This window comes from Armigeres subalbatus, chromosome 2 (assembly GCF_024139115.2).
Source record: "Armigeres subalbatus isolate Guangzhou_Male chromosome 2, GZ_Asu_2, whole genome shotgun sequence".
Classification (NCBI taxonomy): Eukaryota; Metazoa; Arthropoda; class Insecta; order Diptera; family Culicidae; genus Armigeres; species Armigeres subalbatus.
The window spans coordinates 440,724,916-440,743,979 of NC_085140.1; the positions used below are offsets into that span (position 1 = coordinate 440,724,916).

Below are 19,064 nucleotides of genomic sequence, written 5' to 3' on the forward strand. Positions count from 1 at the left end.
AGATGTACAATTTACAATATTCGTTTATATTATGTAACAGCAATGATCCTATAAAGTCCATGTTTTCAGCACAGTTGAAACTTTGACCACCTTGGTCAAACACTTAACAAAGTCCGATTGAGCTGAAATTTTGCATAGTGACTTTTTTCGAGGAGATGAAACTTTTGAGCAATACGGTAATCCGGAGAACATTGATCAGCGGGGTAACATTGATCAGTTTCATCATTTTCAAAAAATGAATAAAATATTATTTCTTGTTATCACAATTAGTGAGTTAGGTTTCTTAATCTTGACTAAATTTGTTGCTGAATGATATAACCTTTGGATGAATTTGTATTTATTTTTTTACCAAAATGTGAACAATGAACAATTGCTCCTTTCCGTAGTTGCAAATCTTACTGAGCGCCTGCTCTCCATGTCAGGATCGGCTCCCAACAGCGTCTGTTCTCCATGTTAGGGGCAGCTGATCATCGTCCGAGTGCCAGCGAGGGACTCAGTGAAACTGTGCACGATGGTTCACCGGAAATAAGGAGGAATGGTCCTCCGGAAATTGAGGTGGTTTAGTGTCAGGCCCTGCAAACCAGCCTTTAAAAAAAACATAAATCAACAAGAGAGTACGGACCGGAACCATCGGCGAAGACCATTGCGACGAAAAGGGACTAGCGATTGGAAACTCGATTCGTGGAACTGCAAATCTCTCAACTTCATCGGGAGCACACGCATACTCGCCGATGTGCCCAAGGACCGTGGATTCGGCATCGTAGCGCTGCAGGAGGTTTGTTGGAAGGGATCAATGGTGCGAACGTTTAGAGGTAATCATACCATCTACCAGAGCTGCGGCAACACACACGAGCTGGGAACAGCTTTCATAGTGATGGGCGATATGCAAAGGCGCGTGATCGGGTGGTGGCCGATCAATGAGAGAATGTGCAAGTTGAGGATCAAAGGCCGGTTCTTCAACTTCAGCATAATCAACGTCCATAGCCCACACTCCGGAAGCACTGATGATGATAAGGACGCATTCTACGCGCAGCTGGAACGTGAGTACGACAGCTGCCCAAGCCACGACGTCAAAATCATCATAGGAGATTTGAACGCTCAGGTTGGCCAAGAGGAGGAGTTTAGTTTAGACCGACTATAGGAAAGTTCAGCGCTCACCGGCTGACGAACGAAAACGGCCTACGACTAATTGATTTCGCCGCCTCCAAGAATATGGCCATTCACCTACTTCCAACACAGCCTCCCGTATCGGTACACCTGGAGATCACCACTGCAGACAGAATCACAAATCGACCACGTTCTGATTGATGGACGGCACTTCTCCGACATTATCGACGTCAGGACATATCGTGGCGCTAACATCGACTCTGACCACTATCTGGTGATGGTTAAACTGTGCCCAAAACTATCCGTCATCAACAATGTTCGGTACCGACGACCGCCGCGGTACGACCTAGAGCGACTGAAGCAACCTGATGTCGCCACTGCATACGCGCAGCATCTCGAGGCAGCGTTGCCGGAAGATGGTGAGCTCGATGGGGCCCCTCTTGAGGACTGCTGGAATACAGTCAAAGCAGCCATTAACGACGCAGCGGAGAACAACGTCGGGTATATGGGTCGAACGATTGGTTCGACGAAGAGTGCAGACAGATTCTGGAGGAGAAAGACGCAGCGCGGGCGGTTGCGCTGCAGCAAGGTACCCGGCAGAACGTGAAACGTTATAGACGGAAGCGGAGACAGCAGACCCGCCTTTTTCAGGAAAAGAAACGCCGCCTGGAAGAAGCGGAGTGCGAGGAGATGGAACAGCTGTGCCGTTCTCAAGATACACGCAAGTTCTATCAGAAGCTCAACGCATCCCGCAAAGGCTTCGTGCCGCGAGCCGAAATGTGCCGGGATAAGGATGGGAGCATCTTGACGGACGAACGTGCGGTGATCGAAAGGTGGAAGCAGCACTACGAGGAACATTTGAATGGCGCTGAGAGTACAGGCAGTGAAAGTCAAGGCGGCGGAGGAGATGACTACGTCAGTTCAGCAGACGATGGAAGCCAACCAGCCCCCACCTTGAGCGAAGTTAAGGATGCCATTCAACAGCTAAAGACCAATAAAGCAGCTGGTAAGGATGGTATCGGAGCTGAGCTCATCAAGATGGGCCCGGAAAAGCTGGCCACTTGCCTGCACAAACTGATAGTCAGAATCTGGGAAACCGAACAGCTACCGGAGGAGTGGAAGGAAGGGGTTATATGCCCCATCTACAAGTAAGGACAAACTGGAGTGTGAGAACTTTCGAGCAATCACCATCCTTAATGCCGCCTACAAAGTGATATCCCAGATCATCTTCCGTCGTCTGTCACCATTAGTGAACGAGTTCGTGGGAAGTTATCAAGCCGGCTTCGTTGACGGCCGCTCGACAACGGACCAGATCTTTACTGTACGGCAAATCCTTCAAAAATGCCGTGAATACCAGGTCCCAACGCACCATCTGTTCGTTGATTTCAAGGCGACATACGACAGTATAGACCGCGTAGAGCTATGGAAAATTATGGACGAGAACAGCTTCCCTGGGAAGCTTACCAGACTGATCAAAGCAACGGTGGATGGTGTGCAAAACTGTGTGAAGATTTCGGGCGAACACTCCAGTTCGTTCGAATCGCGCCGGGGACTAAGAAAAGGTGATGGACTTTCGTGTCTGTTGTTCAACATTGCGCTAGAAGGTGTCATGCGGAGAGCCGGGTGTAACAGCCGGGGTACGATTTTCAACAGATCCAGTCAATTTATTTGCTTCGCGGATGACATGGACATTGTCGGCCGAACATTTGCAAAGGTGGCAGAACTGGACACCCGCCTGAAACGTGAAGCAACAAAATTTGGACTGGTGGTGAATGCGTCAAAGACAAAGTACATGCTTGTGGGTGGAACCGAGCGCGACAGGGCCCGCCTGGGAAGCAGTGTTACGATCGACGGGGATACCTTCGAGGTGGTCGAGGAATTCGTCTACCTCGGACCCTTGCTAACGGCTGACAACAACGTTAGTCGTGAAATACGAAGGCGCATCATCTGTGGAAGTCGGGCCTACTACGGGCTCCAGAAGAAACTGCGGTCGAAAAAGATTCGCCACCGCACCAAATGTGTCATGTACAAGACGTTAATAAGACCGGTTGTCCTCTACGGACATGAAACATGGACAATGCTCGAGGAGGACTTGCAAGCACTCGGAGTTTTCGAGAGACGGGTGCTTAGGACCATCTTTGGCGGTGTGCAAGAAGACGGTGTGTGGCGACGAAGAATGAACCATGAGCTCGCCCAACTCTACGGCGAACCCAGTATCCAGAAGGTAGCTAAAGCCGGAAGGGTACGATGGGCAGGACATGTTGCAAGAATGCTGGACAGCAACCCTGCAAAGATGGTGTTCGCTTCCGATCCGGCAGGTACGAGACGGCGTGGAGCGCAGCGAGCGAGATGGGCAGACCAGGTGCAAAACGACTTGGCGAGCGTGGGGCGTATCCGAGGATGGAGAGATGCGGCCTCGAACCGTGCATTGTGGCGTCAAATTGTTGATTCAGTGTTATCTGTTTAGATGTTAACTAAATAAATGAAATAAATTAATCCATTATCCATACGGAATTATTTCCTGGATATCGACGAATTTTATTGTTTTTCAAAGCAATCTCACGACAACATTCGAAAAATATTTTTCTTGTGAAAGTGTCCTCTGTTTCAAATGAATCTAAGACACCATGAAGACCTAGAAAACAAAGAATTGATGCTCTTGGTCGACGCACGAATTCGCCACGGTAAACCAGTCTTTTTCCCTTTGCGCCGTAGCCTCGGTTCCTCAAAATACCTCTGTTGTCTAGCGACACTTCATCAAGAAATACAAGATTATAGATATTCCACTCAAATGACATCAATTCCAAACAGAATCGGAGTATTTCCTGATCAATCCAGCTGCCGATTGTAGATTTACTCTTTCGGTAGATTAGTGCCAGCTGAGTCCTTGTCATCCCGGGAAAGTAATAATCGTAAAGACAATGGTACTTGGTGTTCGTGCTTGCTTATGTTCTACATTCTGTAGTATCACGTTGGCCATAATTGTTCTTTTTGAAACTGCACTTTCAGCCGTATAAATACTTTTTCGGAAACAGCTTTAGATAGAAATTATAAATAAATTAGAGCAAATTGCTACTTCAGACAATCAAATAACAACTTTAGTTTTGACAGTTCTAAATGTCAACATTTGTCGAATTGCATGTGTAACAGTTTTGATCACACTTCCCATCCGTCACACTTTCAAACTGTGCAGTTCGATTTAGTGTGAACAGCGCAATAATATTTCATATTGATTGGGATTTTGGCTTATGATGAATTTTTCGTCAAATCCAATATTCAAAATATTTAGGAGCTATTCATATACCATGTGGACAACTTAGGGGGTAGAGGGGTATCCATAGTTCACACAAATTAATGAAAAATTGCATGATCAGATGTGTACGCTGGCTGATGGTGGGAAGTACACATCTAAAACTGTTCGACATATGTACACGTGGTATGAAAACAGCCTTTCGGAAAAAAATTCATCAAAGGAATAAACTAAAATAGAATAATTAATAACTGAGGAACGTTTAGATTATTAACTTCAATGTACAGACCCAATTTTTCTCATATGTATGCCATGTTAATTACAAATGTGTATTAGGCGTCTAATCATTCTTAATATATTTCAATTTTCTGAACACATAATAAATAAATTGAATTAAAATTAAAAGATACCGTTTCATTGAATAAATGTATTATATGTCATATTGAAAAGCATTATGATTCCCTAGATTAGTTTGTTTTTCAATTTAACGCACTGTCACTTTAAGCTTAGTTTGAGTTTAATTCGATAAATGGGATGTAGCTTAGAAGCAGATAGACGAAACATATGGGAAACACGCTTGAAGATGAATCGTTTATATTGGATGTGTCATTTCAGGTCCCTTTTTTAGGTCAGGTTTTTCTCAAAATATTTAACTTTGATATGGGAAGCACGAGCAATCATCAACTCGTCATAATTTTCATCATTGAATACTTAACTTTTTTTCTACAACAAATATAATTTGAAAAAATATCACCAGCGCGTGCTTACTCGTAATTTTAATGCCGATACATTGACAGCTGCAAACAACTGATAATCGAAATACGCCGCTCGGTGCACAGGTTGAAGAATTGACCACGCGACGCCTCTGTTTCCAAGCTCTCAGCAACATCAAGTTTCCACGGAGAAGACATATCTTAAAATTTTAACGTTTGATGTCGTAATAGAATGATTTTCCTGATGTGCATGTTCAGCTACCTTAGACTTAAACTCATAATTTAATCCCTTATCAGTTTCCCTCTTAGCCTTACTTACTTTTGCAATAAGTTCTTTAAGCCTTACATCTAACGATCTTTTTGTTTGACCTACATATACTTTAACACACTGTGAACAAATAATTTGATGAACCCCTGCCTTATTTAACATTTCTACTCTATCCTTTGTGTGTAAGTGTGTAAGGTTCCGACCGGATAGCATTCGAGGTTTTCGAGCGAAAAGTGCTGCGTACAATACTCGAAGGGAAACTAGAAAATGGTGTGTGGCGCAGACGCATGAATCATGAGCTGTATCAAGTATACAAATAAGAAAATATTGTGAATCGTATAAAATACGGCAGACTTCAGTGCGCTGGTCACTTAGTGCGAATGTCGGAAGAAAGAATAGCGAAAACAATATTCAACAGAGAACCAGATAGGGGCCGGCGACTTCGTGGAAGGCCATGAATACGCTGGCTGCACGCGGTGGAATCGGACCTGGGGACCCTGAACGTTCGGGGAAACTGGAGGAACATGACACATTCCAGCGTAACGCGACACCATGAGGAGCCGACTTTCAGCGAGAAATTAGGTCTGCATTCGAAAGTTAGCTTCGGGGGCATATGATTAAACAGGTTTATAATAATCCTCACTTAATTTCCTTTCTGATACCGTGAAGTACCCTAATTTCGCGCACTTAAGATCTGACAAAGTAAGAAGGCTCATTAAACAACATGTAATGGCCCTTTGGAAACATTTGCTACTGCATCACGTAGTAGAAGGATTCTAGGTTCTCAAAAAAATGTTATTTGCAAATTTTGCTGCTATTTAAAAAAAATTGGAGTATGAATCCAAGACCGTTGTATGCTCCTTATTTCGCGCAAGAAAATAGGATAGTTCCAAATTTCGCGCAAAAATGTTCCTAACTTCGCTCATGTTTGGAATTGAATATCGTTATTGGTTTGATGAAATATAATCAATTAACCAATAGAAGCATGCATCCATTGTTCAAAATATGCAGATAACGGTATCGGACAGCCGTCAGTGACCCATTCTTTAGTCAAAATGGTATGTGCCTATATTTCGATCCTGGAGCTTTGCTTAGATTTTACTTCATGCATTTTAGTTGACACAAGTCATAATTCCTAAAATATCCTTTTCTTCTGAAATATAAACCATATTTTAAGAAAAAAGGCATTGTATGAGCAATGTTTAGCTGGTGTATAAAAAAAAGTTTAAATTTTCGGGACGTCATGAAAGAAAGTCTTAAATTCCGCTATCTCTGACATGAGACATCTTCAAATATGTGTTTTATACAAAACATCTTCAATATTATATACATTATTGAAAAAGCTGCTGTAGTTTTATCTTAAGTTTAGCATCATTTTAAACATAGCACATTTTAGCATCATTTTATACATCGGATTTGATAGCTATTGCAGGCACTGATCAATAAGATTTTTCAAGTCAACATTAGTCGATGTCGGTGGTTATCCGCCTAAAAATTAGATAAAAAGCGTATGGGAATGAACTCTTCGAGTTCTTTTCAGTGTAAAGCTGTCCTGGGTATTGTTTTGCTTTTGTTTCATTAGAATGTTGCAAATAAAACTACGCAACAACAATAAACGAAATTAGGCACCATAATTACTCTCATATACCTAATTTCGCGCACAAAGCAAAAGTCTTAATAAACACAAAATACATAAAATTTTACACTTTTCAATAGTAATGACGAATAAACATATCCAACAGAGCATAATGGATACAAATATTTCCAAAAAGTAGCCAGTTTTGTACAGTAAAATCATTTGTTTACTTGGGTCATGTTATTCGTCGCTGTGCTAAGCACAAGCAAATATGGCGGTCGATGGGAGGATCAATTTTTTTTTTTTCGAGGGTTGACCAGTTGTAGTTTTAATAGACTGGTATCTCGGCTGGGCTATCCATGTGATACACAATACTAGCAGACGACTCAAGTTATGTTGCTCACTAGGTCACTGCGGTCTGGGTTCGTATTGTGATCATACCGATACATTTCCCTTCCCGCAGTCTGTCAGTTTAAAAACAAATAATAATAATAATGAAAGCTCATCACGCGCATGAATGTTTTCCGAATAATTAACATGTAAAGTTGATTTAATGTTTTCTTGGAGCCGACATTCAATACCGAATAGTAGTCTATGTTGACAACGGGTGGTACTTATGCCATCTCCAAGTAAAGGCCGTTCTACAGCGATTAACGCAACGGCGCATCTTGACAGTAATTCTGTATTCTCTGTCAAAACGCGTCACCGCGCCCACCACCGCAGGCTCGGCTTTGATAACACTTTGATGTAATGTGATGGGATCATACTAGTGGACTTTGTTTCAACATGGAATAATTTAAATGGTATCGTAAATATACAATAAATTAATTTAAGTACTATTGCAATAAATCGACATAATAATCTGAGAGCTTCCATTATTTTGGCGGTTGATCAAGATTATGGCGTCATATCCTTTACAGTACTGTATTTTTTTTTTTTTTTACAGTAGGGTAAACTGGGGTAAAATGCACCCCCGGGGCAAAACGACCTTTGGGCTTTTTTGGTGGTGTTTAAGACAAACATTCAAGAATGTTTACTGCTAGATTCGTAGTTCGAGATCCAAACTACATGCGCTGTTGTAAACACTCCTGAAAATCTGCCGAAAATGTCCTTAAAAGCGTCAAAGGGTCGTTTTGCCCCGGGGGTGCATATTACCCCAGTTTCCCCTACTGTCTGATATCATAAATTTCAGTAGTCAAATGGTCATGTTCTATTCCGCTCTTCAAAATTCAAGTCTTTAAAGTCTGGTCCAAGATTCAGTTATCAATGGTATGGTAATGCTTCATTGCGTCTATTTCCTAGCTAAATGAATGAATTTTACGATTATGAAGCATTGATTTATATCAGCGGTTCTCAACCTGGGGTACATGTACCCCTGGGGGTACCTTCGCTGGTCCCAAGGGGTACCTTCGCTGGTCCCAAGGGGTACCTCGAACAACAATGCGTAATGGCTGATGTATTACAATTCCATTTAAAGCTTACTGATAAAGTTTTAATAATTGGGTAATTTATTTTTATGTTGAAACTTCTTCTTGTACATAATATGCATGACTATCAGTAAATCGAAACTTATCAAATCCTGCCCTCCACAACCAGCGCAGTGTATGAAGGGCACTGCGACAAAAAATCAAAGGGACAAAACGTCTACTGAATAAATTTTGAAAATGTTTGAATGTTGTATAAAAACAAAATATTGGATAATATGTTAAGAATATGCTTTGTAACTAAAATCTTGAGTTTGAAGGTACGAAGAGGCATGAAGGATTTTTATTTCGAAATGCTCAGTTGCTTAGTTGCAAGAGAATCGTTCTTCGCCCTTCAAGAGGCTTGGAATTTCCTTTCAAAAGGCTCAGAAGCGTATTTTCAAGATGATCAAAAGCCACCTTTCAAAGGCTTCTCGAGCAGGACAAGTCAGGCAAAAATGGTTGCAGCAACTTCATTGTGACTAAATCTGGTCACATATTAGTTGCAGTAACCCATATGGAACATGTGTGCTACTAGGGTTGGAAGGTTTCAAATCAAGAGGCTCGGAATCCTCCCTGCAATAGGCTCGGAAGCCTCTTTTCAAGAATCGCGGAAGCCTATACTTTGAAGAGGCTCCGAGGCGTCCTTTCAAGATGCCCAGAAGCTTCTATTTAGGTGGGTCGGAAGCCTCCCTTCAAGAAGATCGGAAGGCTGCTTTCAGAAGACTCGGAAGGCTCCTTTCATGATGCTCGGAAGGCTCCTTCAAGAGGCTCGGGAAACCCCTTTTTAAGAGGTTCGGAAGCCTCCTTACTAGAGGCTTGAAAGCTTTTTTTAAGAGGCTTGAAATTCTTCTTTCTTGAATTTTGGAAACCTACTTTCGTGAGGTTCAGAAGCATTTTGAAAGCGGCTCGAAAATCACCTTTCAATGGGCGTGGAAGTCTTCTTTCAAGAGGGTCGGACGGCTCCTATCAAGAAGCTCGGAAGCCCCCTTTCAAGGGCTTTAAAGTCGTCTTTCGGGAGCCTCCCTTCAAAAAGCTCGGAAGGCTCTTTTCAAGATACGCAGGAGCTTACTTTTAGGAGACAAGTCCTGTAGGAATGTATAAACCTAATAAAAATCATTTCACGTACTAATGAAAATAAATTTATACCTTTAAAAGGGGGGGGGGGGGGGTACCTCAAAGTATGCAAAAGTTGGAAGGGGTACCTCTTATGAAAAAGGTTGAGAACCACTGATTTATATTAATAACATCATTAAAAATATGTACTACTCGTTGGATAGTCATTTCTATTATTCTGAGTTGTATAATTAATGTAAAACACTACTTGTCTTCTATATTTTAGATCTGTTATTGTCATTGTGTTATTGTCGGTTGTCTGTCTGTTATGTTTCAACATAAAGGTCTTTTATAACTTTGTCTTATTAGTGTTTTAGTCATTGTTAGATACAGTATGTATAAAACTTCAAAAGAATTGTTGAGTATTGTCTTACAAATCCTGTGTCCTTCCTCTATCTATCAATATCTTCTTTTCCCTTTTTATCAATCTCTATTTTCTCTTTTAAAGCTCAATTTCTACTTCTTTCTTCTGTCTTTCTTCTATCTCAGAATTTCAATTTAGTTTTTTTCTATCCAATAGTAGAGTAAACTTCTACCTTGGCTGCTCTAAACCATTTCTGAAACAAAAATAAAAAAATAAAATTCTGTTTAATTACTGAATCTAAAATGTTCAATATTATTATTTCATTTTGTGATCAATCTATTTTTTTTTAATCCTACGTTTTTTCTTGGCTGATTTCTGGTTTGCTATGAAATTACTATTTTGAATTTTTCAACCTGATGTAAATCCTGATAAGTCTAAATAGTTCTCCACTCCCAATTGAAAACATTCTGAAAATTGAATGTCTCTAAAATACAAAGTAGACTTCTCAATTTCAATCTATATTACAACCTATCCTACCTATGGCCACGCGTTGGCTTCGCTACTTCCAGTTGACGAGAAATTGATTAATTTCCCGACCCCTTGGAGAGTGCTAATGAGCCCTAGCGGATCCTCCATGTAAAGAGCTATACCTGATAAGTATGCCGGGACATACGATCAGGGGCTCAGTCTGCAAAGCAGCCGATCTACTGTGAATCGTTAGAGGCGCACTGAAGTGCTCCAAATGTGATATGATACACAGATGAGTATTATCTTCAGTACCGTCAACCCCCCTGACCTTGGCTAGGGCGATCGATGGGAGGATCAAATTGAAATAATTTTATTTGGTGTACTAAACCAAGTTTGTTCTTCAAATTTTTTCGTGAAAAACATTCAACAACAATGATATTTTATAATCCTCCAGATTTTTCAATTTTGACTGGCACCTAAAAATTGAAAAAAATAAATTATTTTATAATGCGCGAAGTTAGGGCGCGCGCGAAATTAGGGCACATCACGGTAGAATATTCACTTTAAGATTTCTTGCTTTAAATATAGTAAATAAAACGCGCTGCATTTCGTAACGCGACACCATCGCTGAAATGAACTTTTTCGTCGTCTGCAATGCAAGTGCGTTTTTTAGCTCTGGTATATAGTTTGGAATCTCGATTTATTCCAAGCACTCCTCATATACATCAACAGAAATGAGGCTGTGAACTCAAATTGTGGGTAAAAACGGAAATTACAATGAAATTCAATGGATTGATTTCAACACCACCGCGTTACGCTGATCGACGAACAGTGTTCTGCAAATGGTGTCGCGTTACGCGAATATGTTTCTCGTTGATAGAGTGCATAATTTCAGCAGATTTCAATGCGGCATGTAGCATTCGACAAGGGATATTATTAAATTTTCTATCTTTGAATGTTGTTCGAGTTGGTGGCCACGATCTAGTGTTTCGACTATTAAGACTTTAGGGACTAACCGGCCCAAAATTTGGAATTGAACCAAAACCATTCATGTCACATATCCAGTTTTCAAAACGAAATCAATGGTAATAGGTTTTCTGATATTCATATTAGTCACACACAGGTACAATCCGGATCTGTTTTTAAGTTCGTGGTCAGATGATCGATCTCCCTAGAAGTGATTTGTTTTTTAAGATGAAAAGTTCTGTGTTGCCTTTTTTCTATGTTAAGCGTTTTAAAAGGTAATGATGGCCCAAGAAATGTTGAAGATGTATCTTTCTGTTGCTTTCAGTCTTCTTTTTTACGCCCTTACGCTCTTGAGTTAAAATTTTTAGAATAGTGTCGATTTCCTGATGTAAAATAAAACACAAAAACCGAATATATTATGTCTTTATTAACGAGATATTAGCCCTAAACAGGTTCATCTCGATTAACTTAACTGGGAAATCAATAAATTTCCAATGTTTCACACAGAAGCCCCCTGTTTGCCTTTTTCAATGGACCCTTATTTCCTGACGCTATCATTGCTATCCATTATATTTTCCACTGCCGGTGACCAACGCTCTAGGCTGTGTAAATCTCGGTGAAATTCGGTAAGCTGAAATATCGGCTAAATTGACGCATGGTTACGGCGCCTCCTTTAAGTGTTGCAATTAACTAATATTTGTTTTCAACTGGGATATTAGTAGAAATTCATGAACCAAGCATTGGGCCGTGCGGATTTCGGTTGTGAATATAAAAACAAATAATGCAGAATAAAATAAAAAATAAACATAAACAAATGATTGCGAACGTAAGGAAAATAAATAAAAATACTAAAAATCATCAAATCCAAAGAAAAAGCACGAGTCTTTCTGCTCTCCAAAGCCAAAAATATGTATAAGAATCATGTTAAAAGTGAGCTTTTCAAATAAACAATTGAAGCAAAAAAACGACCTACATGGCATCCGCAAAAGAGTCTGAAGGTTCGTAAAAGGGTAGAAGGAAGCCGTGTTCGAGAGCACACTGTTCGCTACGTTTACTCATATGAGTACATGGTGATATCGAGCGCGAAGAGAGCTTTAAAAAGCCTCACAATCTATTCGAACAAAAAAAAAATTAGCTCAAATTTCTCGTGAATAATTTATGGATGACCAGTACGAGTTCTACGAAATACCAAAATTTGCAGTTTCCCACCACTACGTAACATTTTTTGCATGCGAATTGCGAACTCATTTTTTAGTATGGACAGTTATCAAATGATACACCCCGTTACATCCCCAATTTTGTTACGTTATTCACGTACAAACCCTAATATACTAAAAAGAAGTTTTATTTCTCTATTTCTGGGCCATTGTGATACTGATACTGTACACCGAAATCCGGTTATCTCTCATTTCAGTCAAACACTAAATAAAAAATGCTCCGATTTTGGATATTAAAACATGAAAATAAAGCTCTGGACGAGTACTAAGAGAATCCAAAGTATTATATTTCCAATGTGTGTACTTTTTGTGTAATATCAATTATGCGACTATTTTCGTAACGCGATACCATTTCAATGTTACTGTTTTCAAAGTACAAAAATTTCAAGAAAACAAAAATTTTCGAATCAATACAATTGGCTCACAAAAAGGCTATCATAAACTCTACTTCATCATGTATTAACCAATACATTTGGATCCAATTAGGTGCGATGGAGCACATTTGTAAAAATTAGATTAGGAAGTCTTTTTTTCATACTAAAAGCCTACTATTTTGATTGGCTATTAAAATATGTTCCCAAACCAATTTTCAGTGAAACAAATGTTTATCTTTTAATTAATTAGGGGGAATGACGGCTTTGGCAGGTTTTGTTCTATTATTGGCAGGGGGTTTTTTTATGTCTGACTATGCTCAAATTTGGCCTAAACGATCTTTGCATATCAAAGAACATTGTGGCCAAATTTCATAAAATTTGGTCGACAAAAACCCCCCTGCCAATAATAGAACAAAACCTGCCGAAGCCGTCTTTCCCCCTATATACATTTTCGTGTCCTAAAGATATTGGACCCTAATTTTCAGTTTAAAATTTTGGTCCCTTGGCGTAGAAGTCCATGGAATGTGTCACATCGCCCAAGACCGACGATTATGGAGCTCTACAAAACGCCAGGCATAGGTGTATCGACGCTGTAGCCAACCAGGTATCCAGGTAGGTAAAGTCTACTTCTTCTTCTTCTTCTTATTGGCATTACATCCCCACACTGGGATAGAGCCGCCTCACAGCTTAGTGTTCATTAAGCACTTCCACAGTTATTAACTGCGAGGTTTCTAACCTAGACCGGCACCGGGAATCGAACCCAGCCACCCTCAGCATGGTCTTGCTTTGTAGCCGCGCATCTGACCGCACGGCTAAGGAGGGCCCCTAGGTAAAGTAGGTAGGTAAAGTCAGAAGTCATGATTTAGATTCACAAATCGTATATTTTAAATATTATGGTTCCAGTTGAAAATCGAATTTCCTAACCGCGAAATCCGATTTTATTAGCGTTCAACTTATAGTGCATCATTGCGCAACTAGTGCACAATGTTCGCAACCAGGTGGGCTATACAGCGCACCAGATACGCAACAATGAAACTTGCGACTAATAGGGGAAAAAATGATTTTCTCAAGTTCAAAAATTCGGTTTGAGCCGCACATATACCTAATATCCCTTTGAAAATGACTACAACCCGAATTTTCTTTTAACTAAATCTATTACATTATTTGCTAAATTAGAACACTAACTCCAAAAATACATAAATCCAATAGATTGAGAATCCCTGCGTTCGAGTAGAGGTAATATCATTTGCCTTCCCAAAAAAACCTTGCACATCCAATAGGAGCTACACAGTCGGAGACTAATACCTTGACGACCCCAACAGCAATATTTTGAAAGGAAGTCGTCCGCCACCCAGTCGTTGACTTATCGCTTCTATTTTCTTCTGTTTTAGAGGCCACTCGGAGCCAGAGCCGCCAAAATGCAAGCTAGTTCGATAGGAAATCGATTTTGCTCCGTTATTTCTTCACAATATGAGTTGCCTTTTTCTGACGGCTCTTCGGTTCGTTCCCCGTGCAAGACGACGGCCCCAGCTCATAGCCCCTGTTGAAGTGGGGTTTAATGTCACCTCAGATACAATCGCCAAAATTTGGATAACACTCACTTCACAATGTACTCCAAAGATTCTTTTCGTGTTGCATTTAGCCAAAAACAATGCACCACTCACTATTAATTGTATCGTTCGCGAACAATATCACTAGCTATTGTGAAATTATCATTTATCAAACGACCGACGTACAAAAGCGATATGACGATGAATAACAAGGCTACGTCCCGAGATACAAACGAAGGTGAACGCGTCGCGTAATCACCATCACAAAAGGCAAAGAAAAACTGCAGTTTTCATGCGAGAGGCGAACAAGCTGATGGTGATGAATGATGATGATGAGCATCAGCTTCTGTCAAAGTTTGTTGTCAAATTTGCTGGACCGATGGGTTTGCACGTTTGTTCGAAACATCGCATGATAGTAGAGGTGGTAGAGGCAAGCAATCATCCCAATAGAAATTTACCATACGTTGAATCGTTCTAGTGCCCTTCTTCGCCTATTAGGTTCTGCAGCATGACGTCACGAATGAATTCGGTCCTCGTCAAATGAACTTTTTTGACAGTTCAGTAGTACTTTCCACTGACTCCGACGAGGACTCCGACAATGTTCGAGTTCGTGATTGGTTGGCTGCCCCCGAGTCCAACGCGAAGTACTACTAATCTGTCATCAGTTTGAGGTTAGATACAGACGCTACAGAACCTAATGGTCCAATGCACCGAGTTCATCATTGACGTTTGAGACGGGCGCTGTTTACTTAGAATGAATACTTTTTCATTCATCGAGTTCATGCAAGTGTTCATTTTTAGTAAACAGCGCCCGTCTCAAACGTCATTGTGTTCATTCGGTGCATTGGACCATTGGCGATTTGGTGTTGCAAGAAAAAAAAAGAAGCAGAATGTCGCGCATTTGAAAAATTAGCACGGGAAAGAATAGGATTTAGAACACTTCTCAAAAATTCTAAAAGTAATTAAATCGAAACGGTTATCAGCGCGGTTGAAATTCTTTTGCATTGCGTAATAGATGTATAATTTAGTATTCAAAATTTTATGTTTGATGTTTCGTTTTATTCACAGTATTAAACATTTCCAACCCCGTACTGATAACCGTTTTTAAATAAATTACTTCTAGAATATATGAGAAGTCTTCCAACGCCAAATCGCCACGCGCGACTAAAGCAAAACCATGCTGAGGGTGGTGAGGGTGGCTGGATACGATTCCCGGTGCCACGCACAGGCAGCAACCCAGACAAAACCTCAAATTTTGTTTCGTTCGTTTCGCGAAGCTCGTATTTTTTTAATTTCACACATATATCAAATGGACTGATTCCAAAAATTGATCATTGTATATACAGTCGCGATTCGCTGGTTGGGCCACGACCTTGACCCAACTAACAAATTCGTTTTTTTAGTTGGGCCAACTGACAGCCATTTGAACACGTGTATTTCGACTTGAACATCACAAATGATATCCAGTGACGCTCAATCTCGTTTTCCGTGTTTACATTGAATTTAGACGTACGGTCATTGGCGTAACTAGCCCTGATGCCCAGGGGGGGCTATAGCCCCTTCTTCTATTTTCTCTATTTTGAGCTTCTTTTCAAAAATTCTCAAACAATTTAAAACCTCATTCTATCTTAGTGGTAATGTGATGAATATCAGAACGTCGGCTCAGAAGGCATGTTTTTTTCTGTTGTAGCCCACAGTGTCGAAGGGCATTTGTTTACCAGCCGATGATTACTACAACGACTCCAATTGATAGCGACTCAAATTGATAGCACTATTGCGACTAAGTGTTGTAGCGCTCGGCTTGGTCCCGCACACTGTGACGGATCGCTGTCATATTCAAACGTTTCAGGGATCCCAATGAGATTCTGATTGGAATTCTCCAGGAATTCCGACGCGAATATTCCAGGAATTCCGATGGAAATGTTACAGGTGCTCCAACGGAAATGTTCCAGAGATTCCGTCTGAAATCCTCCAGGAATTCCAACGTGAATGTTCAGGTTTTTCGTAGCAAATGTTTCAGGGATGTAGAAGAACATCGTCGTAGGATTTCTAAGCAATCTATCGACGGATCCAGAAGCAAATCGTCGAAGGACAGTAAATTAATCCTCTAGGGATTCCGTAAAGAATCCTCCAGCGATTGCGAAGGGATATTGAAGCAAATCGTCGAGGGATTTCGAAGCAAATCATCTAATGATTCCGAAGCAATTCATCGAGGGATTCCGAAGTAAATCGTCGAGGGAGTCCAAACTAAATCTTCGAAGAATTCCGAAGCGAACCGTCGATGTATTCTGAAGCGAATCGTCGAATGATTGCGAAGCTATTCCTCGAGGGATTTCAAAGCAAATCGTCAGAGGGATTCCGATCGGCGAGGGTTTCCGAAGCAAGTCATTAAGGGATTCCGAGGCAAAATGTCGAGTGACTTCGAATTAAATATTCTAGGGATTCTGTAGAGAATCGTCGACGTATTCTGAAACAAATCGTCAAGGAATTCCGAAGCAAATCTCCAAACGAAACAAATATTCGAACGACTCTGGAGGAATACCGAGGCAATTAACTAGAGATTCTGAAGAGAATCCTTTAGGAATTTTTCCCATAGATTCCCAAGGGTATCAACGATACCGAAAGGAATCCAGTGTGAGTTCTTCTGTATTCCGGATGGAATAATTCGATGATTCTGAAAGGAATTCTTCAGAGGCTCCAATGAGAATTCTTCTCGGATTCTGATGGGAATTCCTCTCGGATTCTGATGAGAATACTTCTCGGATGCATATGGGAATTGTGGAGATTATCATGCTGCTAGGCAAGCGGAGTGTCGTGAATCTACTTTCGGATGCTGCTTCATCCGAATTCGCTTGGTCGAGCGGGACCCTCGGCGGGACCGTAAATGCGATCTGCTCATCTACACATGAATTATGAGACTGACAAATCTAAGCAATATTTGTAAATATAATTTTTTCTTTCTGTCAAATTCCAACACGCTCTGAGCAAATAGGCAAGTTTTAAGTAATAACATACTCAAATAAAAGATTTTTTTATTTGCTTTGTTCTCTTATATGTATTTTTCTCATTATTGCTATTCTCTACATTCTCCTTCTCCTCTACTCTTCCATATGTATTTTTACTCCGTTCAATTAACACGTTCTAAAAGTTCATCAAGAACAACAGCTGATTACTTCATACTATCATGGGTTGAGCTTACCAGGCTCAAGAAATCATTCAATCATCAAAATCAGAAAATATTCATCTCTATTTTTACTTCACCTAATTTTACGTGTTCCAACACTTTATCAAGGGCAAGAGCTGATTCCTTCATGCTATCATGGGTTGAGCTTACCAGGCTCAAGAAATCATTCAAGCATCAAAATCAGAACATGTTCATATCTTCATTTACTTCACTTAATTTTACACGTTCTAGCACTTTATCAAGGACAAGAGCTGATTACTTCATGCTATCATGGGTTGAGCTTACCAGGCTCAAAAAATCATTCAAGCATCAAAATCAGTAAATGGTCATATCTATTTTTACTTCACTTAATTTTACACGTTCTAACACTTTATCAAGGGCAAGAGCTGATTCCTTCATGCTATCATGGGTTGAGCTTACGAGGCTCAAAAAATCATTCAAGCATCAAAATCAGTAAATGTTCATATCTATTTTTACTTCACTTAATTTTACACGCTCTAACACTTTATCAAGGGCAAGAGCTGATTCCTTCATGCTATCATGGGTTGAGCTTACCAGGCTCAAGAAATCATTCAAGCATCTAAATCAGAAAATATTCATCTCTATTTTTACTTCACTTAATTTTACGTGTTCCAACACTTTATCAAGGGCAAGAACTGATTCCTTCATGCTATCATGGGTTAAGCTTACCAGGCTCAAGAAATCATTCAATCATCAAAATCAGAAAATATTCATCTCTATTTTTACTTCACCTAATTTTACGTGTTCCAACACTTTATCAAGGGCAAGAGCTGATTCCTTCATGCTATCATGGGTTGAGCTTACCAGGCTCAAGAAATCATTCAAGCATCAAAATCAGAACATGTTCATATCTTCATTTACTTCACTTAATTTTACACGTTCTAGCACTTTATCAAGGACAAGAGCTGATTCCTTCATGCTATCATGGGTTGAGCTTACCAGGCTCAAAAAATCATTCAAGCATCAAAATCAGTAAATGTTCATATCTATTTTTACTTCACTTAATTTTACACGTTCTAACACTTTATCAAGGGCAAGAGCTGATTCCTTCATGCTATCATGGGTTGAGCTTACCAGGCTCAAGAAATCATTCAAGCATCAAAATCAGAAAATATTCATCTCTATTTTTACTTCACCTAATTTTACGTGTTCCAACACTTTATCAAGGGCAAGAGCTGATTCCTTCATGCTATCATGGGTTGAGCTTACCAGGCTCAAGAAATCATTCAAGCATCAAAATCAGAACATGTTCATATCTTCATTTACTTCACTTAATTTTACACGTTCTCGCACTTTATCAAGGACAAGAGCTGATTACTTCATGCTATCATGGGATGAGCTTACCAGGCTCAAAAAATCATTCAAGCATCAAAATCAGAACATGCTCATATCTTATTTTACTTCAATTTACACGTTCTAACACTTTATCAAGGGCAATAGCTGATTCCTTCATACTATCATGGGTTGAGCTTACCAGGCTCAAAAAA

The 19,064-nt window shown here is 40.2% G+C and overlaps 1 protein-coding gene across 6 annotated transcripts in view; it reads right to left on the minus strand.

Annotated features, from left to right (window-relative positions):
* Positions 1-14,671, minus strand: part of LOC134213662 (blastoderm-specific protein 25D) — a 71,322-nt gene extending 56,651 nt beyond the window's left edge. For 3 of the 6 annotated variants that reach the window (XM_062692920.1, XM_062692918.1, XM_062692916.1), the window contains exon 1: positions 14,424-14,671. The gene's annotated coding sequence lies outside the window, so the exon portion shown is untranslated. Of the gene's footprint in view, positions 1-14,127; positions 14,403-14,423 lie in introns of those variants that run through there. The other 3 variants (XM_062692921.1, XM_062692922.1, XM_062692917.1) reach the window with 1 other exon arrangement.
* Between the last annotated feature and the right edge of the window lie 4,393 nt (positions 14,672-19,064).